Source organism: Vicugna pacos, chromosome 1 (genome assembly GCF_048564905.1).
Source record: "Vicugna pacos chromosome 1, VicPac4, whole genome shotgun sequence".
NCBI lineage: Eukaryota > Metazoa > Chordata > Mammalia > Artiodactyla > Camelidae > Vicugna > Vicugna pacos.
The window spans coordinates 22,608,121-22,634,479 of record NC_132987.1 but is presented as its reverse complement, the minus strand read 5'-3'; the positions used below and the strand labels follow the sequence as shown (position 1 = coordinate 22,634,479).

Sequence of the window (26,359 nt, the reverse complement as noted above, 5' to 3'; positions counted from 1 at the left end):
AAATAGTTTAAAAATAGTTATGGATTGAAAATAGTAATATATTAATATAAATTTAATACGTTTATATAAATTTTAAGTAGTGATATATTTAATAGTAAGATTGTTATTATTCATAATTCTTATCAATATAACAAAGTTTGAGGTAATATGCGTATGGAAGTAATTTAAAGGAGCAAATCATTAATAAGGTAATTAATACAAGTAAATGAAATATTAGATTATCCTGCAGTGCTTGATATTTACCTATACTTCATTTCATATCAGGAACCTAAACTAAATCAGCACTTGCTTATGATGAGATACATTAATCAGGGCATGTGGTTTTATGCATACAGAGCCTGCTTGGATATCTTACAAATTCAACAACAAAAATTAGTTTTAAGATAACGTCTTACTCATTTCTACATATCCCCCAGTACCTAACAGGATTTTGCACATATTTTGCACACAATATATTTTTTAATTGAGTTAAACTATGCAGAATATATTTCTGCATTATTCCAATCAATAGTCATTCAAGGGGAAAAACACCTAAATCATGTTTTCTAATAATGGTCCATTGAGTTATGGCTGGTTTTTCCTTCCACAGAGAAGTTGTAGGACATCTGGGTATTGCCAGATGCTTCTGTTATAAATAGTGTTAAAGCCTTTCTGCATGTGAGCATTATGTGATTATCTCTTTGGGGAGTCTAATTTTATTGTGATCACTCTGCAGTTCATTTTAGTGAGTATTCATATTCACTATCAAGACATGTTCTTTATCACTAAACGTCTGCTTACTTCTTTAAATGTCCAGGCAATAGCGAAATCCAGAATTTGCCAAGCTCCAAACCCCACGTTGTTTTCCTCTCCTGTGTAGATGTCTTAGGTCCCGCAGCTAGAACAGGAACACTATAGCCAGTGTGGCTGAAACAGAAAACCTTTTATTTCTCACAATTCTGGAGGCTGAGAAGTCCAAGACTAAGGTTCTGGCAGATTTGGTGTCTGGTGAGGGCCCGCTTCCTGGTTTGTAGATGGCCATCTTGTATCCTCACATGGTGGACAGCAGAGAGAGTTGACTATCTTGTTTCTCTTCAAAGGAAATGAGTCTCATCATAGGAATCCACCTTCATGACCTAATTACCTCCCAAAGGCCCATCTCCAAATACCATCACATTAGGGTTTCCATATCTGAATTTTCTGTCTGTGGGCTTAACATTATCCACAGTTTGCAATACATCACTGCACAAAGAATACAGGTAACTGACAAGCATCCCTACAGAAGCAAGCTTCTTGTGGTCCTTTACATTTGTAATGCAGGGCCTATCACCACAGAGACCCTAGACATTGCAGACGGCAGGAGTAACTCTCAACTGGGAGTATATATTAAAATCTCAAGTATACCTTTGGTTTGTCCCTTTCATGTAATTCTTATTATGTCTGTTAGCTTTTTGGGGCAAGCAATAGGGAGAGGATATTCTGGGAGTCTTGTTACCACTTAAAATAATTTATGTCCTGGAAAGAACCATTCAGCTGCGACAAACATCTCCCCAAGCCCCAGGATGCTGGTCTACAGAATGGCTATAGGATCTACCCTACCTCACCTTCACCAGGTTATTGTAAATATGCAGTAATAGCTGGAGCACTGATTATGTGTTAAGCATAATCTTAAGAGCTTTACAAGCTCATGGCTTCCCAAATGTGTGCCTTCAGTGGGTTTCAGGTGTTTCCAAGATAATAATCTCCACACAGCTCTCAAGGTAGCCATGCAGGTGCTGGGACAATTACAAGCCCCAGGATGGACCTCCTAGACCGCATCTGCCATGAAGCACCTCATCATTTCACCTCAGTATGCCAGGGAAATAGCTGAATTTTTTTATATATACATATAAATAAAAGGAACTAAAATAAAGCTGAGAAGCATGAATTAATTGATTTAATTCTCACAATAACCTTACAAAGTACATACTAATATTATCACCATTTTGCAGATATATAACTTGAAGCTCAAGAATATATAGGGTTAAGTAAATGATGAATTTTGGAAAGATGATTTATATGAAAATAATTTGGAAGAAGGCAAATAAAATGACTGCTACGTGCTCCTTTTAATAATAGGTACGTTATGCCAATATCAAAACTTTGTTAAAGCACAAAGCAAACAGAGAACTGTGAGGCTTATACCAACGTCTGTTAAAGCTATGTGGTTGTCACATGACCACCCTTCCCAAGGGGCTAGATTTGATGTCTTCACTGAAGTCTCCTTAAATCCTCTGCATTATTGAAATGTGGTCAACCATAGCCTAGCCAATATGGTGATTCCTCCAAGGGAATATAATTATGTACCCAAGGTCAATAGTTGACTGTCAACAACAGTGAACTTCATAGATGAAATAAAAGTAAGAAATTCAATTCTGGGAAATGGAAGGGAGTGATGCTGACCTGTGATTTTTCCAAAACAAGTTTACATATTTTAAGTATTATTTTTTCATGTTGACATGTTACAGTTCTAATGTTACTGGATGAATACCCTGTTGCTCCAAAACCAGCTTCACTGGCATGGCTTCATGGCCCTAAATTATCTGATTTCAAACCCCCTTCCTGTCTTAATTTACCTCCTTATTCTTGAACTTTCATTGAATTTAAACGTCAAATAGCACAGTGAGGCTTTTTTAAAACTAATCTTGGTGGGAAGGGTGGGGAGTATAGTTTTCTCTTCCCCATTTCTATTATAAACTCCCAGAGAACTGCAAGTATGCATTTAACTTTATAGATCCCATTGTATAACTTAAAATATAACAGTGACTCAGTAATTTTTGCAAACTGAATTATGTGTCTATGCAACAAAAATTTATTGCACAGATTTTGTGCTACTGACTAGGGAAATAATGATGATTGAGTTAGATAAAATCACTGCTCTAGTGGACATTGCAACACAGAGATGATGAAGCTGATACAATGAGGTTCCAATATAGTATGATATGTGTGGGAAAGTACAGCTTTCAGATCCCTCAGAAATAGGGGAAAGAGAATTCACACGTTGGGGGAGTGGGAAGGTGGAGAGGCATCAGGAATAACTTCCCAGGAAAAAAAAAAAGGCTATATTGGAGTCATAACATGAAGGTTAGTTAGGTAAAGAAGTTGGGGAAGAAATCATAGAAGAGAAAATGGAACAACAGGGAAAGAGCTGGCCTTAAAGAGACCAAACATCTTTAGATAAAGAAAAATAATTTTGTGTGGGTGAAGTATCCCAGAGAGAGATGAAATATGAGCAGAAGAAAGCTTCATAAGCCATAGACAGAGGTTTGAACGTTCTTTGAGTAGCAACAAGAAGACCTTGAATAATTTAAGCAAGGTAGTGGCATAATCAGATATTTAGATTTTGAAAAAGATTTCTAGCTATAGTGTGAAACAGTGACTCTTCCCGAAGGCAGGAAGAGTCATGATTAAGTTCTAACATGAGAACAATTTCACAGTGAACAAGGGCTAATGGACAAAGCTTAAAAGATATATGAGAATTAGAATCAACAGATTTTGGTAACCGATTTGTTCAGAGACATAGGGTAAAGGAGTGCTAAGAGTCTTACATGATCCTCATATTTCTGGCATGGGTAACCGGGTGGATGGTAATCCTATTCCCTTAAATAGATACCCCAGGAGAAACAAGTTTTCCACAGTAGATGCCTAATTCAATTTTGGATGAATTGATTTGAAAGTACTAGTAAAAATGCAATTAGAAATGTCCAATAAGTGGATGGATACGCAGGTCTGGACTCAGAAAAGAGATCTAAATCAGACATAGCGTTGGGAAATGTCAACATCTATTTTGCGTTTAAAGCCACAGGAGTCATTAGGCTCCTAAGGGAGAAGTGGGATGAGAAGAGGACCTGGTATTTAAGAGACAAATAACATTGCAGAGGCTGAGGAACAGCTAGAATAACAGGCTAAGATCCAGGCAAGTTTATGACCTTAGACATCCTGAAAAAGGAGTTTATTGAGGAATGAGTGATGAGCTCTGTTAAATGTTACCAATGGGTCCAAGTTGTGAAAGCACATTATATTTATCAAAAAGATGCCATCGGTGACTGTGACAAGAAAATTTTGAGAGAAATGGTAGGAGATGAGAAAATAGAGCTAGCAAGTATGATATCTCTTTTATGAAATTGTCTTGTGGAGGAAGAAGATAAAGAATAAATATAGGTAAAGAGAATATGGGACAGAAAGACTATCATTTTTTAAGAGGAAGAGACTTGAGGATGTTTAAATCTGATAGAGAATGAGCAGGAGAGAGGGGAAATGTGAAGCTGCAGGGAGAAGGAACATAGTCAATAGATCAGTGTTCCTTAGAAAACAGAATGAAACAGGACCCATGGATCAAATGGCCGACTGGCTTGGAGCAGAAGGTGGTACTAGTAACTCCTCAACTGTAACAAGATAGAAAGTGGAAAGAATGGATATGGGGTGGGTGAGCTTATGACTTTAATGGCTGGAGGCTGAGGGAATCCGATCAGACATTAGTGAATGCTGGCACAGGATGGAGCAAAGGAGAGAGGGGAATGCTGAAAGAGTTGAATGTAGAGAGAGAAAATATATAAGGGTAGGACCTAGGGATTCCCAAAACATTTAAGAACAAGAAAGTTGGAAAAACTAAGTGAGAAAGGTGAGGGGCTGGAGTTTACGGTCACAGAGTTGGATGATTTAATTTAGAATTTCAGAGGTGAGATTGTGCAGGTGATGGCAAGGAGCAAGATCTAACTATGTGAATGGATTCATAAAATGACACAGAAGTGAGAGGCAATGAGTTTGGGGGAGAAGAGTTGAGAATCCAGAGCTTTAGATGGTTCATTTCACGGATAAGAATACCACCCAGAATTATTATGAGGATTGAAATGCAGGAGAATGCAGCCAGGAATTTAAGAATGAGTGCAGACATTTGCCTTTCTCTGTCTGAAACTTCACTTAGTATGATAATCTTTAGGTCCATCCATGTTGCCACAAATGGCATTATTTTATTCTTTTTATGGCTGAATAATATTCCTCTGTGTGTGTGTGTGTGTGTGTATAAAATATATATATAGAAAAAAAATATATATATATATGTGTGTGTGTGTGTGTATATATATGTGTGTGTGTGTGTGTGTATATATATATATATATATATATAGCTTTATCACATCTTCTTTATCCACTCATCTGTTCATGAACACTTAGGTAGGTTGTTTCCATGTCTTGGCTATTGTAAATAGTGCTGCTATGAACATTGGGGTGCTTGTATCTTTTTTTAATTAAAGACAAATACATGGTATCATTTATATGTGGAATTTTAAAAAATGATACAAATGAACTTATTAGAAAGCAGAAACACATACACAGTTATAAAAAGCACTCTTACGGTTACCAAAGGGGAAGGGAGGGGAGGGATAAATTAGGAGTTTGGGGTTAACAGATACACAGTAGTATATGTAAAAGAGATAAACAACAAGGACCTACTGTATAGCACAGGGAACTATGTTCAATATCTTTTAGTAACCTATAATGGAAAAGAATCTGGAAAAGAAAAAAAAATATATATATATAGAATCATTTTGCTGTACACCTGAAACTAACACAACATTGAAAATCAACTATACTTCAATTTAAAAAATTTTAAAAAGAACAAATGTAGAAGAGAAGGCAGATGCTGTCTGGCAGTGGGCAAAGGATCAGGAACTAAAAGCATGAGCCTAGTTCTTCAGTTCAGCTGGCCCTTAGGTGCAGCAGTTCCCTGATGGGTAGAGGAGGGTCTCCCAGAAGCAACTGCTGTGTCCACTCTGACTATGTTTGTAAGTCCTAGCCTAACTGAGCAAAATATTTTTCTGTTTTCATATAAAATAGCAGCAGTTTCTGGTGGCCAAGAGAGTGTTCTGGAAGGAATCAGTCATGGTCTGTTTTGAGTATGTAGTCTGGGTTTAACACACTAGCTCTCTGAGAGGGTGACACAGCCTGCAGGCTCTGGGTAGAAAATGCTGAAGCCAGAAGGTCATTGCCTGGTCTTTTGATGAGAAGGGTTCCTAGAACAAAGGGAAATAAAATGGTATTCCAGCCATAGTTTTAAGAATTTTTAGCTTTGAAAATGTAAATCATTCTAAACTGGTGTATGTCTACATGTACAATGGATTTAATCCATTTGTGTTTGGACTGACAATAGAGAGCCCAGAAATGAACCCACAAACTTTTGGTCAACTAATCTTTGACAAAGGAGGCAAGAACATACAATGAAATAAAGACAATATCTTCCGCAAACGGTGTTGGGAAAACTGGACAGCAGCATGTGAATCACTGAAGCTAGAACACTCCCTTACACCGTACACAAAAATAAACTCAAAATGGATCAAAGACAAACATAAGAAAGATATGATAAACCTCCTAGAAGAGAATATAGACAAAACATTATCTCACATACATCTCAACAATGTTCTCCTAGGGCAGTCTACCCAAGCAATAGATACAAAAGCAAGAATAAACAAGAGACCTAATTAAACTTACAAGCTTCTGCACAGCAAAGGAAACCATAAGCAAAACAAAACAACAACCTACGGAATGGGAGAAACTTTTTGCAAATGAAACCGACAAAGGCTTGATCTCCAGAATATATAAGCAGTTCATACGACATAATAAGAAAAAAAAAACAAACAACCCAATCCAAAAAATGGGCAGAAGACCTAAACAAGCAATTCTCCAGTGAAGAAATACAAATGATCAATAGGCACATGAAAAAATGCTCAATATCACTAATTATCAGGAAATGCAAATCAAAACTACTATGAGGTATCACCTCAAACCAGTCAGAATGGCCATCATTCAGAATTCCACAAATGACAAATGCTGGAGAGGCTGTGGAGAAAAGGGACCCCTCCTACACTGCTGGTGGGAATGCAGTTTGGTGCAGCCATTGTGGAAAACAGTATGGAGATTCCTCAAAAGACTAGGAATAGACTTACCATATGACCAGTAATCCCACTCCTGGGTATATATCCAGAAGGAACCCTACTTCAAAAAGATACCTACACCCCAAAGTTCATAGCAGCACTATTTACAATAGCCAAGATATGGAAACAGCCTAAATGTCCATCAGCAGATGACTGGATAAAGCAGAAATGGTATATTTATACAATGGAATACTATTCAGCCATAAAAATGACAACATAATGCCATTTGCAGCAACATGGATGTCCCTGGAGAATGTCATTCTAAGTGAAGTCAGCCAGAAAGAGAAAGAAAAATACCATATAATATTGCTCATATGTGGAATCTTAACAAAAAAAAAAAAAAGAAGACAAATGAACTTAAACATAAAAAAAAAGACTCATAGACATAGAATACAAACTTGTGGCTGCCGGTGTGGGGAGGGGTGGGAAGGGACAGACTGGGAGTTTGAAATTTGTAGATGCTGACAGGTATATATAGAATAGATAAACAAGATTATGCTGTATAGCACAGGGAAATATATACAAGATCTTGTGGTAGCTCATGGTGAAAAAGAATGTGAGGACAATGAATATATGTATGTCCATGTATGACTGACAAATTGTGCTGTACACTGGAAACTGACATAATATTGTAAACTGACTATAATTCAATAAAATCAAATTTAAAAAAAGAGTTAACATTATTCCAAACAACGAGGAAAGGAGTCATCAGCGTGGAGGATGTCCCTTGTGAATTATTCAATATCAGACGCAGACAATAATCTAATGGCACTCTATAGCCACTTGGAATAAGTGCATTATTTTCTCTTCTGTCAGGAAAAAAAAAGTTTTAAAGTAGAATTAGGAGAATTTTTTTAAAAATTCCCTTTCCTTTTCCAAAGTAAGCTGAATACCATGAATATAATTAAATCTTTTTAGCCTTTTCAATGTGTTTATCTTTTTTTTTTTTTCCCTTTCTACTGAATGTGCTAAAATGTAAGGCAGAATACCTTCTTGCACATCTCAGAGGGACAATCTGATGCTAATCTGGAGAAGACAGTGAAATTTGCTAAATGTGAAATCTAGACATTTTGTGTTCTTTCCACATTATTTTTTTCTTGTTTGCCCCAACTGCATTTATCACATAAGAATTTGTTAAGTAGAATGCCATGTGAACATGAGTTTCCACTTACAGCTTCTTTGTAAATTTTTAAGGTATAAACATTCTGCTTCTGACTCCAACTGAACTTACCAAACATTGAGAAAGTTATCACCGTATCATTATGTTGAGGTTTCATCTCTGCAGGGAGGAACGCTGGATTTACAAATTTTCGATTCCTTTTTCAGTCTGAAAAATGTTCTTATGAATGTTTTGTTCAATTAAAGAAATCAATGCCATAGTTTATATATTTAAACGTATGTTTTACAAAAAATGTTCACAAATATTTCATGGTGTTTCAAATTAAAATACTCCCCAATTTTTATAATCTTCAAATATGTTATCAACATGCATTTTCAATGTCATTTGGAGAGAGTCTGGAATGAAGATTTTTATGAAACTATAAGAATTAATAAAAATAGAGTTGTTAAATAGTGCCAACCTCCAGAAGGTTTTCCTGTCACAAATATGTAGAAGTGTGATAACTTCATGCTTGTCTTTGGGTTATATACTTCTCACTTCAAACTAATTTTAAGAAATGCTTCATATTTAAAAAGTCTTCACAAAGGGTACTTTCTCAAAAATCTTTTCACCCTTTGGGAATGCCAGAATCCTGCAGAGAAAACACTTGGCCATAATGTTCATTTCAATCCCTGAACCCAAGTCTCAAATCAGAAACTAAGTGTTGTCTGTAATTAGCAGAGAACATGGAGGTGTTTCATTAGTACCCCATGTTAGGTGCTCTCAATACCCCAAGGCCAGTCTGCTAAGAGAATGGAATCATCATGGCTATTTCAAACTAAAGCAGGGCTCTAAAATCCACATGTGATAGACCTAGAATTTGCCTAAGCCACAAACACAAGCCTCCCTGAACAGCAGTGAAAAAAACAGAAATAAAGGGTCAAGGAAGGTGCACTCCACTCTGCCATTGCTCCACTGTGTCCCCCAGGCCCCACCTCTCTGGTTCTCATTCCTCTCAAATCCCCAGGACTGCGTTCTGCTCCTCATTCTCATCTATCCTGGAGCCTTGGCCCCACAGTCCAGGGCTCTTTCCTCCTGTCCAGGAATTAGCAACTCAGGGAAGCTGGAGCTCTTTGATGCCTTCCCCAACAGTGAGAACCAAATCAAAGGATGACCCCACCATCCTGCTTACAGGAACGAAGACAGGCGGGTGTAGTCCGATCTCTGAAAAGCTTTCATTTCATTGAAATGTGGCTAACATATACTTAGAATTTAAGATTTACTAGCATTTTCCTTCATTTATATGTGAATATATTTGTGTTACATATAGAATTATAACAGAATAAAACCATTTGTTCAAAATTAATTCTAAAAGGAAAAAGATGCATTTTGTGTTCCAAACAACTGAAGTGTAAATAAATTTTGGCACACAGCCCATTTTTGAGATGAGAATGATCTCTGTATACATAAGATAAGATATATCATGACCCTCCCTTTAGGGTCCATGACACAAGACTGAATAATATAAAAACTTTAGGTTTCATGCTGTTTTTTAAAAATAATTTGTTGCATGGAATTCAAGATGCACAAACCAGCTATTGAGTTCCCCTTAAAATATGTCAACAACTTTTTTTTAAGTAACCCAAATGCCTCACAAACATTCAAGCAGTATAAATATGCATGAAATGTGAAATCTTCATCTTACTCCCAAACTCTATTTCTAGAAGTAACCACTGCTGCTAATAGTTTTCTTTACCAGCAGACCCGTTCCATAATGTTTAGGACAAATCCCTCACATAGTTTCAGTAGAGACTTTTAGAGAGGTCCAAATACAGTTGCCATTAGTAGCTCCCATAAGCTCCTCCAGAAAATAGAAACTTTTCAATTTAGTTTTCTTCTTATCACTTAATACCTCTCTGGACAAAATACTGCCTACTGTAGAGGTTTCTGTAGGAGTATGGGGCTTGGTTATGTCAATTAAGATCTTTGGCATTTCTCTCTCAGTGTCTGGTGCAGGCTTGTCCATGACACAAATTATTGTCAGGCTTATCAGCAGTCAGTAGTCTAGTGCTGATACAGCAAACTTCTGATAAACTCTTCCTGGTTGTCTTATGGGTGTACTTAGAAAAAAGACATCAGCACAAGGCAGTAACTGGAGGACATCTGAGTGTTTTCAAGACATCGGGGAACAAGCATATTTAACACTAGCTGGATCCTAACCACGCCTTTATATGGCAGCTTGCAGGAAACTCAGCCTGCTACAGTCCATCGTCTTTCTAGGTGATAGGGGAGGTGGTAAGATGAAGTTGGTAAGTGATCAGATGATCATATCACAAGCTCAGAATCTAAATTGATTTCTTGCCATATGGGCCCAAAAGTCTGCTGACAGGCCAGGTGTAATACAGTTCCTCCACCCTCTATTGTTTTTTCCCCAGTCATTGCCCTTCATTCTGAGGTATCCAAGACTTCTATAATTTGTGAATATTTTCTTGTCCTTCACAGATGAAATCTAACATATCTTTTCATTCTAAAAATATGATTTGAGTATCTATCATGTGCCAGATACTGTTCTAGGCATTTGGGGTCCATCCGTACCCCCAAGTAACGAGGATCTCTGCCCTCATGGAATCCACATCCTGGTAAAAGGAGACAATAAACAGTAAACGTAATAAATAAATATATTCTATACAATGTTAAAAGTTAACAAGTGTTATGGAAAAGATTTTAAGAACTAGAGTAGAGGAAATGGATTTCAGAGTGGTGATAGGGGTTACAAATTTTAAAAGGGTAGTATGGGTAGGACTCAATGAGAAAGCAAGGTATAAGTAAAATTGTGAACGAGGCAAGGAGTTAGCCATGGTGACATGTGGATAAAGAGCAGAGGGGAAACAGATGATGCCAACATCCTAAGGTGTGTTTGAAGGACAGCAAGGAGGCCATGGTGAGTAGGAGGAAGTGTAGGAGATGAAGTCACAGGTTACATGAGGCTGTGTCCGACAGGGCACATACTCAGGCTTTTAAAAAGAGAAATAAGGAGCCGACTGGAGATTTTGAGCATAGGAGACCCATACTCTGTTATAATCGTAAAAGGATTATTCTGTTGTCATGCTAAGAAGAGACTTGAGAGCAGTGACAGTAGAAGCTGACAGCCCAGTTAGAATGATGTTCCAATAATCCACGGAGGAGATGCCTCTGACTTGGATCCAGGTGGTAACAGCAGAAACAATGGGTAGTGATTCTCATTAATATGCTAGGCACCGGGGGAAGGGTATAGCTCAAGTGGTAAAGTGCATGCTCAGCAACCAAGAGGTCCTATGGTTTTTTCCCCTAGTCCTGGGTTCAATCCCTGGTACCTCCTCCAAGTGGAAATCAGTGAAGAAACCTAATTACCTCCTCCTCAGAAAACAAACAAGATGTTAGGCATGGATGGAAACATATTTCAATTTTATAATACCTCACTCTCCCAAAAATTGTTTAGTTAAAAACAAAGAAGAGAAGGAGGAGGAGGAAAAAGAAAAGAAGGAGCCCATCAACGGTTTAACTTTAGGCATTGCTGGAGAAGATATTCGAGCTGTCTGTGGGTCTCTGGCATTATTCCACAAGCACGATCTGATTTACACACCAGGCAATGCTGGTGTCAGATGATTCTAGAGATCTTGAGGGCAAGAAATATTGGAGAGGGATTTATATAATGCCCGCTGTTCATTCATTCATTCAAGCATCAAGTATTTCTTAACATTTCCTGTGAGTCAGGCACTGTTCTCAGTAGTTGGGACACAACAGTGAACAACAGACAAATGTTCATGCCTACATAGTGCTTGTACTCTAGACAATAGCAATAATAAGTAAGCTATTTAGCAAATCACATCATGACACATGCCCTCAGAATAAAAGTAAAGCTGGAAGAGAGATCAGAGTATGCAGAGGTTGGGCAATGTTTCAGTTTTATACAGAGGTCAGGGTAGACCTTGTTGATGAGGAGAAAGACTCAAAGGAGGTGAGTATCATACTCAGATTCTGAAAACTGATGATGGAACTCTTGCAGCTTCCTAAAGAAATTGATAATCCACTATTTAATATACCTCTGCTGCAAAAGGACTTTGCCAAGAATTTCTTAATGATTGAATTATGAAATGACACTATACTGCTTATAGTCTTTTTATCATTTTTCTTGCAAATCTCATCCTTGTACCATATTTGAAATCTTTTATATAACCCACTGTCAAATAAAAGAGCTAAACTCGTGTAGTTCCCAATACAGTTGATTATAATTATTATATTTTCTTTCCTTTTTCAGCTCTATATATATTTAGAAAATAGCTGAAAAAGAATATAAATGAGAATAAATGTTCTAATTCCCAAGTGATTCTCTGCCTGCTTTATATCAGGCTCATTGTGAAATAAATGGAAAATATAATTAAATTGTTTTAAAATATAGGAATTGTTCCAGTGATCATAAAAGAAATTATGCTATTTTTCAAAATGTAGCTTGGCACTCTGGCATGAGAGTTAAGCCAAAGGCTGACTGGACTCTTTCAGGCAATTTTGTGATGAACTTAACCTTTCCAGCTGACTTTATGTAGCATGGTGTTCATTATCCAGAGTAATAGTCATCTTTAATATGTCACAAATCTGAACAGCTATGACATTCATTTCCAAAGTTCAGCAAAATATATTAACTAGGCTTAGGCTTTATGAAGAATGAGATTGTCTAGGTGATTATTTATTTTCCATTTTTCTTAATCAAGGAATCAAACCCCAAAACCACAAAATGTCTAAATATTATATAAATACTATCCTTGACCTGTGACCTAGAATCTTCCTCCTGGTGAAATTGTAGAGCAAATTTTTTAAAACTGTATGCCTCAAAATAGAAGTTCATGAGGGAAAGTGGTGGCCGTGGGCAAATAAAATCGGGGACACTGGTTTTAAACACTGTCACCAGGTTCATCTGCAAGGTGTCTGAGAGGTTTTAACAAAATGTAGCCCCAGGAGATTGATGTAATTGGCAATGCTCTTCAACAAGCTATTTTTCATAGAATCATTAGTTTTGTAGAAAAGTCTATTTACAAGGAATACTGCTTGGGAAAACCTCATTTGAGAGACTTAAAATAGGAATAGTTATCAATTCTTAAACACTACACTAGGTGCTAGCCATTTCACTCACTATATTCTTACCACCTCCATGTATTTGTCAGAACTCTTTTGTACACAAATTCATAACCCTAACTTATACTGGTGTAAGCCTCCTTTAAGAGTTTCCTGTCAAATGGAAGTGAAAATATACGACTGAGTATGGAGATTCCTTAAAAAACTAAAAATAGACTTACCATATGATCCAGCAATCCCACTCTTGGGCATATATCTGGAAAAGACAAAAATTCTAATTTGAAAAGATACATGAACCTCAATGTTCATAGCAACACTATTTACAACAGCCAAGACATGAAAGCAACATAAGTGTCCATTGATGGATGACTGCATAAAGGAGTTGTGGTATATATATATATAATGAAATATCACTCAGCCATAAAAAAGAATGAAATAATGCCATTTGCAGCAACATAGATGGACCTAGAGATTATCATACTAAGTGAAGTCAGTCAGACAGAGTAGAATAAATATCATATGACATAATTTATATGTGGAACCTAAAAATGTGATACAAATAAACTGATTTACAAAACAGAAATAGACTCACAGACACAGAAAACATACTTATGATTACCAAAAGGGAAAGAGGGAAGACGGATAAATTAGGAGTTTGGGATTAACAGATAGACACTACTGTATGTAAAACAGATAAACAACAAGGACGTCCTGATTAGCACAGGGAACTATGTTCAGTATCTTATAATAACCTGTATTGGAAAAGAATCTGAAAAAGAATATATGTATACATATATATCTGAATCACTATGCTGAACACCTGAAACTAACACAACATTGTAAATCAACTATACTTCAATTTAAAAAAAAAAAAGAAAATTAAAGAGAATACAGGGCAGGAACTGGCTTGGAGGATGACTCGAGGGATGTGCTCACACCTCCACACCCATTCTCTGGCTCTCCTCACCCCTTGTCGTGGTTCACTTCCCTGTTAGGCAGTTTTTCTTCAGACCACTGATGAGAGACTGGGAAATCCAGGACTTTTAGATTCCCAGAAGAAACTGTAAAAAAATCTGTATGAAATTGTATTCTTAATTCTGTATTGCTCAATTAGATTATGTTAAAGGAACAAAAGACAAATATTATTTATTAGAGATAAATTTTAAAATTAAACTAAAATTTAAAGATGACAATACAAATATCTTGTTCAAAATTATAAAATGACTTGGAAAACCATGTGCAGGTGCCCAGATGATTGTGACAGAGGCTGCTAGTTGTCCCCCTGAGGCCTGTATGACCGTCTTCCTATGTAATAGGGATCCCAAAATTCACCTGGGCACATGGAAACACCAGACAAAAATTATACTTTCTGATTGACCATTCAACCAGGTGTACCCAGGTGATGAAGTCTGGAAAAGAATGTGAACATATATAGTGGCCATCTTCTTGAAAATGTCTCTAAAGGGGAGCGGTAATAGCTCATGACTTTTCTGAGCTCTTCTCTGTTGTCTGGGGTAATTTTTATAGCTAATTAGAGCAGCAGTATTGGTCCATGCAAACCTTTGCCAAATATGGCAAAACAGGAAGATAGAAGGATCCCATCTCCCTAATATTATGGACCACTAATATCTGTATCAGCCCTGGATCTCCACCTCTGGACTTTTGTGAGAGGAAAATTAAACTTCCACTATGCTTAACCACTTTTATTTTGGGTTTCTTGTCATCTTTCAGCCAAACTTCATAGTTCCATTTCATTAACAAGAGTAAACAGAAACTCATTAGATGCTGGCCTGCAAATTCGTAGGTTAGCCTTTCCCTTTTTTTTCTGGTCAGTTTTCTTTCTAAGCCTTTGAATGTTAGAAGCAGTAAGGTCAACAACAGCTCTCCGCCCAGAGCCAAAATGTCTCTCCAGGGAGCCTAAAGCAGTACTGACACGATATAAGCCTTTTGCATCCAGACCACACAGGCCAGATTAATTGATTTCTCCTTCCCCATCTTGAAACCATTTTAAATAGTAATGTCACACTGTTACCAACCTGCCACCTTATCTGTCGTGTGTCCTTTCTTCAAAGCCTGGGCAAGCCCTAGTTGTCTTACTCTTCAGGCGGAGCCTAGGTGCCTCCGCCATCCCTCATGCTCTTGACCATTCACTGGCCACGTGCCAATTTTACTGGGGGGACGTGGGACTGGCTCCTTCTTTCCACCGTCAATCAGTTTAGAATTGGTTGGTTTAGCTATTTATGTACAGCCTTCAAAATAGGTTAGAAAGTGAATAAAGATGGAGAGGAAGTCTTTTCCATTTACATGTTTCAACAAATTGCAAAATAGAATATTTAAAAGCCCTTTCCCCATTTGATGATGGAGTTAGAGTCAATTTCATCAGCAGGATATGGTGACCTCTCTGACTGTGCCGCAGCGTTTTAAGACTGTGAACTGTTTGATACTTATTGGACCCTTTGATACTCAACTAGACTCACTGCCATCGTCGCAAGAACAGTTAAGAGTCTGGGATCTAGCATCCTCTCTCTTCTGTGGCTATTTTCCAAAGTATTTATTAATAATACACTATAAGATAAATATATGACCCAAAGGAATTAGACTTTGAAGGTATTTGAACCTCCCGAATCACAGGTAACAAGAATGATTCTGAGTATTATTTCCAGCCATTTTTACTTACCCTCCAAAGCATTTACTTGAAATAGATGAAGAAATGGAGACTTAAGTTATTTCCCCTTGATCTTCCTAGTTGACGGTAGCAATGTAAGAATAAGAGCCCAGAGGTCTGTGCCCTGGTTCCTGACCACATCAGTACCAGCAGCAAGTCACTAAGTTCCTACCACAAGAGAGTCCTCGTCACCACTCCCTACCTTCTTATCCGCCTCTGGGATAAGGGCACAGGCTGGCAGGGCTCCACCAGGCCCACGCAGCAAGCACCGGGCAGCGCCACTGCCCATGGCCGACTTGACCTGACTCCCTGAGGCTCTGGCTTCTCCAGCCCCCCACCTGGAGAAGAGAGGGAGGACAGCCCAGAAGTGGAGGGGGGGTGATCACCCCAAGGTGAGAAGTGAGGCCAGGAAGGGACAGAAAATAGCAAGAGGCTGGCAGATAGATGGCTCCTGTCCTGTCCCTTACAGACTTCCCCGTGATTGTGGAACCAGTTATGTTTTCTCCTGAAGCTGTGGTTGACTCAGAAACACTGCCTTGTGTTTGCTTTTCCTCCTTCCTAGCCTCACTTTCCCTTTTACTCTCACTCACTAACAATGAAGTAGAACCTGCTTTGGGCTCTGATTTCTAAGAACCCTGGACCCATCAGATCATGGTCCAGTTAGGCTACTCACCAGCCTGGCATCACATCCGCCATCTGAACAACAGAAAGCAGGAAGAGAGAAAGAAATTCCACCCCTCTGTCTTCAGGACATTTTTCAGAAAACATAAGCAACATTTCCATCTGTTCTCATTGACTAAATGTAGACAAAGAGCCATACCTAGCTGCAAAGAAGGCCGTCCTGTTCGGTAAAATAATGTGTCTGGCTGAAAACTGGCTAACTGTAACAAAGGAGAAGAAAGACATTTGGGGAGGCCAATCAAATGTTTTATCTCTTACCCAGAGCCAGGGGCTGGAGGAGTCCTACTTCTGTGAACCACCTCATTCATTTTCCTCTATCTACAAACCTCCAACACATCTTTCCACATACTTATTTTCTCTAAATGACTTTGGTTCTATTTCAACGAAAAACTGAAGCGATCAGAAGAAAACTTCCCCAAGTTCCTACCGCCACATCTACCCATTTGCCTGCAACTGTGTCCGTAGTCTCTACTCATGTCTTTGCTCGTAGCCAATGCCAAACCTTCACTTCTAAATTAAATGCAATTCCTTTTCACTTGCTCAAAGACACCCTCCACCTATTCTCTTCCTCTGTTTCCTGCAACATCGATTTTTCCCTCTCTTGTGGTTCATTCTCCCAAACATACAAACCTGTTGTAATTTCCCCTATCTCAATAAAAGCCTCCCTTTATCCTCTTCCTCTTGTAATTCCTGTCTCGTATCTCTCCTGTGCCTTGAAGTCTACCTCCTTAAGTGAATCATCTATATTTTCTGTCTTCAGGTTTTCTCACTGAATTCCTGAATTCACTCCAGTGAATTTGCTCCTACACCATTTCACCAATACTGCTCTTACCAAAGTCATCAATCAACTCCACATGCCAAAGACAATGGTTGATTCCATTTCTCATTTTAATTGACTTTTCAGTAGCATTTGCTGCAATTAATCACGCTCTCCTCTTTGATGCAAGTGCCTCACTGAGCTTACAGCACAATATAGCTGCTAGGTTTTCTTCTACCTTTCTGGCTTCTTCTCAGTGTTTTTGCTGAATGATTCTTTCCTCCTGACTCCTAAATGTCAGAGCACTCCATGTCTCATCAGTCCTTGATTCTCTAATCTCTCTATACTGACTTCCTAGGTGATCTCCAGGTTCATGGTTTTGAATCTCACCTATATTAATGATGATTCCCACATCTATATCACCTTTCCTGGTCCCTAACATCCACACTCAATAGCCACTAACTCAATATTGACTTTTTGTAATAGGTGTCTCTTAAATAGCATGTCCAAAACTGAGCTCCTGACACCTGTCGATGCCAAAATCTACTTGTTCCACAGCATTCACCATCTAGGTAAATAATTATACCTTTCCAGATGTTCTGACAAAAAGCAATCGTGTCATCCCTGACTCCTCTGTTTGTGTCACACTTTTGCTCATTCAGTCAGCAGATCTTTCCTATTCTACCTACAAAATAGCCCCAGAATTCCCTCCCTTCCTGCCATCTTCTACCTGAGTCAAACTAGCTCTTTTTTTCTTGGAAATAACTTATATTTACCAGTATTTTAACTTTTTTCTTTTTTTAATTTTATGTGCACTGATTTTTTTTGTATGTGTGTGTGTGTATATATATATATATATATATAAATTGAAGTATAGTCAGTTTACAATGTTGTGTCAGTTTATGGTGTACAGCATAATGTTTCAGTCACACATGAACATACATATATTCATTTTCATATTCTTTTTCACCAAAGTTACTACAAGATATTGAATATAGTTTCCTGTGCTATACAGTATAAATGTATTGTTTATCTATTTTATATATAGTAGTTAGTATCTAAAAATCTGAAACTCCTAATTTATCCTTTCCTACCCCCTTCCCTCTCTGGTAACCATAAGTTTGTATTCTATGACTGTGAGTCTTCTGTTTTATAAGTCCATTTGTTTTTTTTTTTTTTAGATTCCACATAGAAGTGATATCATATGGTATTTTTCTTTCTCTTTCTGGCTTACCTCACTTAGTATGACAATCTCCAGGTCCATCCATGTTGCTGCAAATGGCATTATTTTATTTTTTATGGCTGAGTAGTATTCCGCTGTATACGTATACCACAACTTCTTTATAGACCACCTCTTTTTAGTGTAGTCTCAACCCAGAGCTGAAAGAATACAGTTAAACAAAGTCATCATTTTACTATTCGGCTGAAATCTCTCCTGTGACTTTGCAGCTCACTATCATTACTAGCACCTACAACTCACTGCCTGACCAGGTCTTTCAGTCCACATTCTGCTTGTATCCTCTCTCAGTGCTCTTCTCCCCTTTAGATGGTGCTCCCAACCTGAAACTTCAGCTCATTCCAGCACTTCTTACTTCTCTTTGGTTTATTTTTCTCCTGAGTTTTTAGTATATCACATAGCATGTAATTTACTTATTATCTGTCTCTTTCACTAAAAAATAAACTAAATAAAGCCAAAGGCTTTTCTGTTGTTGTTATCTGCTTTGTTTACTATAGGATCCTAGAGCAGTTCCTGGCACTTAATAGTAAGCACTCAGTAAGTCTTTGTGGCAGGAATAAATGACAGTTTGCCCTGTGTTCTCACAATGGCTCAGCACTTGCCACACTGCACAAAAGAGGCTCACACCTGCTCTTGGCTGTGCCCCTAGCACATCTGGACCTAAGTCTCCCGGGAGACTTTCTAAAGGTTGCTTCCTAGAATTTGTATTACCAAATGGCTACGTGTGGAAAAATCTCATTGCAAGAGCAATAATAGCTGTACATTAGCTACAATACTACTGTACAATAGCTGGGAATGAATTCAATAACAACAGCGAAAGTAAGGCAGCCATGGGAGAAAAAAAAAATTCTATACAGTACGGAAAAAAGACCTAAATGAATGAAAGATGGCCCATGTCCCTAAATGGAAAAACTAAATAAAAATATAAATAGATCAAAAGTTAACATACAAATCTAATACGTCTTCAACTGGAATGTCAATGAGATCTTCTTGGAACTTGATACTATTATTTTGAATTTCATGTGGAAGAAGGAATCTGCCAGGATTCCCCTCTAAAAAAATGAAAAAAAAAATTAGAGGGTAGGGGTAGCTAAACAAATATAAAAATAGTATAGGAAAAGCAGCAACAGAAGAGAGAATAAAGAATCGAGAAACAACAGGCAGACATCAAAATACATGATAAATGTGGGGAGTACACATCTTTAGGCAAACAGCAGATTCTGAAATAAATGGGATGGAGACCACTGGTAATCTATTTAAAAGAAAAATATATAATTAAACATCCTACTACATTTTGTATGCAGAAAAATTTTCCAGATAGATCAATAATCTAAAAGTTAAAAACTACTGTATATAAAAAGATTAGGAGAAGACCTAGGAGAATATTAGTACATTTGTGAGGGAAAAGCTGTCTTAAACAAGAAGGGCAAACTCAGAAGTTATAAAGGTAAACAATTAGCATATAGGATTATGCTAAAATTTTACATAACGAAGTTAAAAGAATTTGTTAGAAACTTCTAGTTCTAACATCATAGTGTTGGTCAGGAGGAGGGTAGAGATATGTGCTCTCAGGCACGCACGCTAAAAATGTAAGGACGGCTACTAAATAATAGAAATTGAGTATTTTAACTAGAACACAAATCAAACAGAATTCATGGAATACAACCAGACCTATACTGCAGGGGACTAATTTGTTCCATGACTTTATGATCTCACGGAAGTAACAGAAACTTCTCTGTCTATGCAGAGTCTCATTTTTATACATAGAATGTCTAATCCAGTCTAATAATGAAATCCTCCAACTCTTTTCAAAGGTAACACTTCTCCCCCCATCCTCCAGCTGGAGCCTGCTGTGCCAGGGCTGCTGGTCTTCAGAGTGAGACAGTGCAGTTTGCATGTTTGTTCTTGCTGATTCTCTCCCTGAACATGGCAGTCAACTGGACAGGTTCCTCCACCACTTGCCAGGAGAGTTTTGAGGTCAGATGAGGGAATCTGGACTACCCTTATTTGAATGCCACTGTGTTCAAAATGAATGTCACACAACCACTTCTGTGGCTTCTTTAGAGATCTCAGTCCTTGGGGCCTCCTGACCTTCAGTTCCCTTGATGTGGCAGCCCGCCGGGAACCCAGTGATTTTATTTCTGCCACTTTTTGACAGAATTAATGCTTTCAGTCAGACCTTATCTGATAGCAGCTAAGACAACCCTCACACCAGCGCCCTTCACAGGTAGCCTACATGGGCGTCAGAGGAAACCCACACCTCTTCTCCCAGCACACTCACTGCGACGACAGCTTGATTTTCCTCTGCCACAAGATCACTGGCTGCCCCATGTCTCTCCTCCTCCCCTTTTCCCAAACAGGAGGCAGCTGCCTTCCTCCTGTCTCCCCTTAAAGCGGGAGAAGAGATCATGCTGTAACACTCCCTTCTCTCCTGGACGTGGGCATGGAGTCACAGCGCACTAGCAGCTCTTCCCACAGGGATGGTCTTCATAAATCCTCTTCTCATTTGTCTTCAACATCTTCAGTGGAGGAATGTTTCAATTAATTCAGTGAAACCAAATTTTAAATATTTTCTTTAAAAATCTGCATATTGGACTAATACTTCCCTTTGCAATTAATTACATTATATATCTTATTTTTGTTATAATCAAAACTTTTAGTTAAATATACCGATAAAAATGTCTAACTTCCAACCCAGCAGACTAAAGATTTAAAAGATAGTAAAGGACATCCAATTTATCCAGTAGAAGCCAAGAAAAGAGGGAAAAGCAGAGCCAAGGAGAATCATGATTTTGAAAACTTCCACAATCTACAGAAGAAGTAAATCCCAACATGAAATATGAATTCTAATAATCATTTAAGGTTTTCAGTTAAAAGACAAAAATTTTCAAAATGAAAAAAAAATCCAGCTATGTGTTCTAAATAAATAACCCTTGATATATATTTCCCAAATATAGGAAAAATAAGAATTCTACCAATTCAGTTTACATGGCTGGCATGGCACTGATCCAAAACTGTATGAAAATAGTTCATGAAAGGAAAATTATAAAACAATCCTACCTATGAATGTAAATGTAAAAACTCTCAATAAGTTATTATTTATATAATATGTAGCAATTTCTATTTAATTCTAACAAATAGAGATCATGAGAATTCAAAATCCTTTAACCTTAGAAAAATACATCAATGAATTTATCTATGGCAACATATTATCTGAGAAAATATCATAATACCATGTTATTAGATGTAGAAAAAATAGGTGCAAAAATCCATCATCCATTTAGGGTAAAAATTAAGAATGGAAGAGGACTCACTTAACTTTATAAAGGGCATTTAAAAAAAAGTTCAACAAACATATATAATAATTAAATATTAAAAGAATTACCTTTATATTTATGAATAAGACATAGTTGCCCATGAACATCATTTGTACTCAACATTTTAATGAATGTTTAAAGTCAGCACAATAAAGGCAAGAAAAATTTAAAATGATGTAAAAATTACCAATTTCAGAAGCAAGAAAAATTGTATTACTATTGAAATTGACTAAATTTACAGTTGGAAATTTTGAAATATTGACTGAAAAATTGGGAGAGTGGCAATAGTAATAATGTTAGCCTTGGATTCCCCAAGTTACAAAAACCAAAAAATACGTATATGGTTAAGGAGCTAAGGAGCAGAAAGAGTAAGGAAAAAAAAAAGATCATTAAAAATAGAGATATTAGTTCCAGTATATTTGGATCCAAATTACCGTCCAGTGAAAACACCAGGACGTCAAGGCTCTCAGGTGCCCTCTTCCCTCCTGAAAGAGTTCGGGTTCACCCGTGTACTCTTCTACAGGGCTATTACTCTTCCAGACCCATTAATTTGGTCATCTGTGCTGTCTGCACCTCTCTTCTTGTTGCTTCTCTCTTGCTCCTGCCCACCTGGAGAAAGCCTGAATTTTTCAGACTGTATAAAATTCTCTGATAAAGAGCATAAATCCCATTCCTCAGGGCATGGGTATAAAGGATCTTTGAATGATGCCATGGAGATTACACTCTTCTCCACCAAGCACAAGCCAGCCCTCAGGTAGAACCCTGGCACTCTAACCCCCCTTCCCCAAGATGAGCTTCCTGACTTCCTGGGACAGACTGATCCTCCATACCTTTTCCCCTAACCTCTGCTTGTATTTGCTAATCCAAGAATGTTAGAGCCCACTAACCATAAATATAGTTTTTTCCTGTTACTGCTGTTTAATAATAAAGAAAGATTCCGCTTTTGGCAGTCACAGACACTTTTCTCCCCTTACACCAAATGTCAGAATTAAAAAACTGCCTCCAAGTGTTTGAGGATGGTTTTCTTGAGCCTGTGGTAACAATGTCTAATAGAGAGAGACTATATATTGTATGTTTACTCTTGTTTTCAAAAAAAGAAAGCGAATAAAAATAATGACATCAAAATTTTTTCTTCTCTTAGAAGTAAGATGTATTGGCTTCAACTCTGATATCATGGGATTACTGAAGTGAATGAACAGAATAGGTTTCTCACACTTCTCTCAAAACCTAAACCTTGCCCATTTCTTAAATACACCCAAACCAACCAATACTCACAAACACACACACACATCTCCCAAGATTTATATAGTTGTGTGCTCTTTTGATCATCTCACATTGATCTGAGACTGCCTATCTGACAATGTTATGGTTATTTAAAGGAGCATGGCCACGTTAGTGGTCTCGTTATTTAAGCAATAGCTGCAAAGGTAGTGATTGAGATCATGAGGTAATTAAACACAATAATCATGCAATCAACTTCATCAGAATTTAAAAGCAATACAAATATGACAGCAACCTCTTCCAGTTGTTCAGCATGGCTCTCAGCACTAACATGAATGTTTATACACTTTAGTGACTTTGTTACCAAAATAGTCAGTAAAGAACACAAAAACTTTAACATATAGTTCCTAGAAATGTTTCAAAAATTAATTATAAGAAGCAAAACCTGACAAAAAGCACATACAGAAACTTTAACTTCAAATGATACCCTAAACTCATTTACTATAAGTATAAAAATCAAACACTTCCTTGTGTTAAACTCTTCACCTGAGCATCTTCAATTTACTTCTTCCCATTAATGTGATTGCAGATAATTTTCAGTTTGTGAAAATCCTCTAAAAATATAACTCTTTTAAATTCATGACCATGAGAATACATGAAGCCAATTTAATAAATGGCTCTGAAACTATTAAACTGCTACTGCAGCCCAAAGTATATATTCGTAATTAATGATCACTATGTATATAAACGTGGGTATTGCTTACCATTCCAATTGCAATCTCCAGTTAATAGACACACTGAGGAGAGCACTGCACTGTAGAAGCTGCAGATAATTATCTGACTCTTCATCTCTGTTGCACTGATGCTGAAAAATTAAGGAATCGTTCTTAGGGCCTCTGCATGAAAAGCCCTGATTCAAGGAAGAGGGCACTGCAATTGGATGCTAGAGGTAATAGCCAAAAAGCCAGAGGTAATAAGCAGCAGAGACCAAATTAGAATTCAGCTGCCCAGTTCTCATCTCTTTCTCCCCAGTATATTTCAGATATGTCTCATCCAAGGTCAGCAGGGTATTCGTGTGCAGAAAAATAAATGGGAAAGCCAAAGGGCAATAGTGCAGGCCAGGAGTCCCCTGGGCTTCAGGACTTGGCTCATCTTCTCCTAACTCACCTTTGTCATACACTGACACTATTAAAAGGCTGTAAACACACTCGACAGTTAATTTTAAAATCTCATTATTGAAAGCAGTTTATACTTTAGGAATGCCAATCAACCGTCTAGTAACTAGATAGAAATGGGGGGGGGTGATACATATACCAATTCAGATATCTTCTTTAAGCTACCTCTCATTCATTTTTGACACTTCAAAATCTCCACATAGCTCTCTTGCAAAGCAATATGGTCCCTCTGAGGCTGAGTTATTTGGCAATTTAAAGATCTTAGCCAATTTTAGGACTGGAACATAAGCCCTTGACATAGTTGTTATGATACAGTAGTCCTGCTGAGTAATTTAAATTAAAAGTACTTGTCATAACTCTAGCTCAAATTAGGAGAGCTGTCCTAATTAAACCACTAGCTGTGTTCTGGTTTCCAAATTCCTGAGAGCCAAGTATATTTGCCTCTAATGCTAGTTTTCTATGACAGTGCAAAAGCCTCACATGAGATCTTGTTATTATTTCAAAGAGAATTTTAATTTATTTTTTAAGTAACTGTGAGAGCACAAAAAATTGAACTCTTAAAAATTTGCCTTTATCTCCTAAAATTGCAAGTCAACATTCTTGTTGCTATCTGTTTCCATCCAGGTTTACAGTTGATAAGGCAGTCAGTCTTTCTGGCTCTAGGTGATGTATAAACATTTCACTATAAAAATGTTCTGGTTTAATCAAAATGAATCAAAAAGAGGGTTTAACAAAGAATTTTCAGTCCTTCATCGAAAGTGGCACTGTCAAGGTTGAAAGAAAGCACTAATCATCTAATTTTCTGTTCTCAGTTCTCAGGCTCTCCTCCCTGGAGTCTGCTTGTTGATGTCAGTTTGAGTACTCCTGTAATCAGATGCCTGTGAGGGAGGGTGTGATGCAACCAAGCAAGTGATAAAATGCCAGCCGTGACTTTGATTCAAATGGAGAACCTGGAAGAAGAAAAGTCTCTTTAATTTTTTTGTTGTTGTTGTTCATGTAAGAAGACAAAAAAAATGTATAATGAAATTTTAAAAAGATAAACTGATGTGTGTATCAGATAGAAAAATGAGAAGGGTTTGTTTATGTTGGAATGCAGGTATATTTGATACTGGTAGTTATTTTTATTATTTTCAATTTCATAAAGTTTCAGATAGCAAAGTCTGTTATTTAAAATCAAATTATATATGTGATTTTTTAAGGTTTTTTTTTAAGTATTGAAGTGCAGTCACTTGCAATGTGTCAATTTCTGATGTATAGCACAATGTCCTAGTAATGAATATATATACATATATTCATTTTCATTAAAGGTTATTAAAAAATATTGAATATAGTTCCCTGTGCTATACAGAAGAATTTTTAAATCTATTTTTATATACAGTGGCTAACATTTATAAATCTTAAACTCCCAAATTAATCCCTTCCCACCCCCTTTCTCCCAATAACAATAAAATTGTTCATCATGTCTGCAAATCTCTTTTGTTTTGTAGATGAGTTCACTAGTGTCCTCTTTTTTATTTCTTCTTTTTTTTTTTGGATTCCACATATGAGTGATATCATTGTATTTTTCTTTTTTGGCTTGCTTCACTTAGAATGGTGATCTCTAAGTCCATCCATGTTGCTGCAAATGACATCATTTTATTCTTTTTTATGGCTGAGTAGTATTCTATTGTATAAATATACCACAACTTCTTTATCCAGTCATCTATCATTGGACATTTAGGTTGCTTCCATGTCTTGGTTATTGTATATAGTGCTGCTATGAACATTGGGGTAAATGTATCTTTTCAAATTAAATTTCCCTCTGGATATATGCCCAGGAGTGGGATTGCTGGATCATATGTTAAGTCCATTTTTAGTTTTTTGAGGAATCTCCATACTTTCTTCCATAATGGCTGCACCAAACTACATTCCCACCAGCAGTGTAGGAAAGTTCCCTTTTCTCCACACCTTCTCCAGCATTTATCATTTGTAGACTTTTGAATGGTTGCCATTCTGACTAGTGTGAGGTGATAGCTCATTGTAGTTTTGATTTGCATTTCTCTAATAATTAGCAATATTGAGCACTTTTTCATGCTCTTATTGGCCATTAGCAAATCTTCATTGGAGAATTGCTTGTTTGAGTCTTTTGCTCTTTTCTGGATTGGTTTTTTG

The 26,359-nt window shown here is 37.3% G+C and overlaps 1 long non-coding RNA gene across 1 annotated transcript in view; it reads left to right on the top strand.

Annotated features, from left to right (window-relative positions):
- The window catches only part of LOC140695708 (uncharacterized), a 137,187-nt gene extending 111,483 nt beyond the window's left edge, over positions 1–25,704 (top strand). The window contains exon 4 of the long non-coding RNA XR_012071539.1: positions 25,021–25,704. This is a non-coding gene — a long non-coding RNA (uncharacterized lncRNA). The remainder of the gene's footprint in view (positions 1–25,020) is intronic.
- The last annotated feature ends 655 nt before the right edge of the window (positions 25,705–26,359 follow it).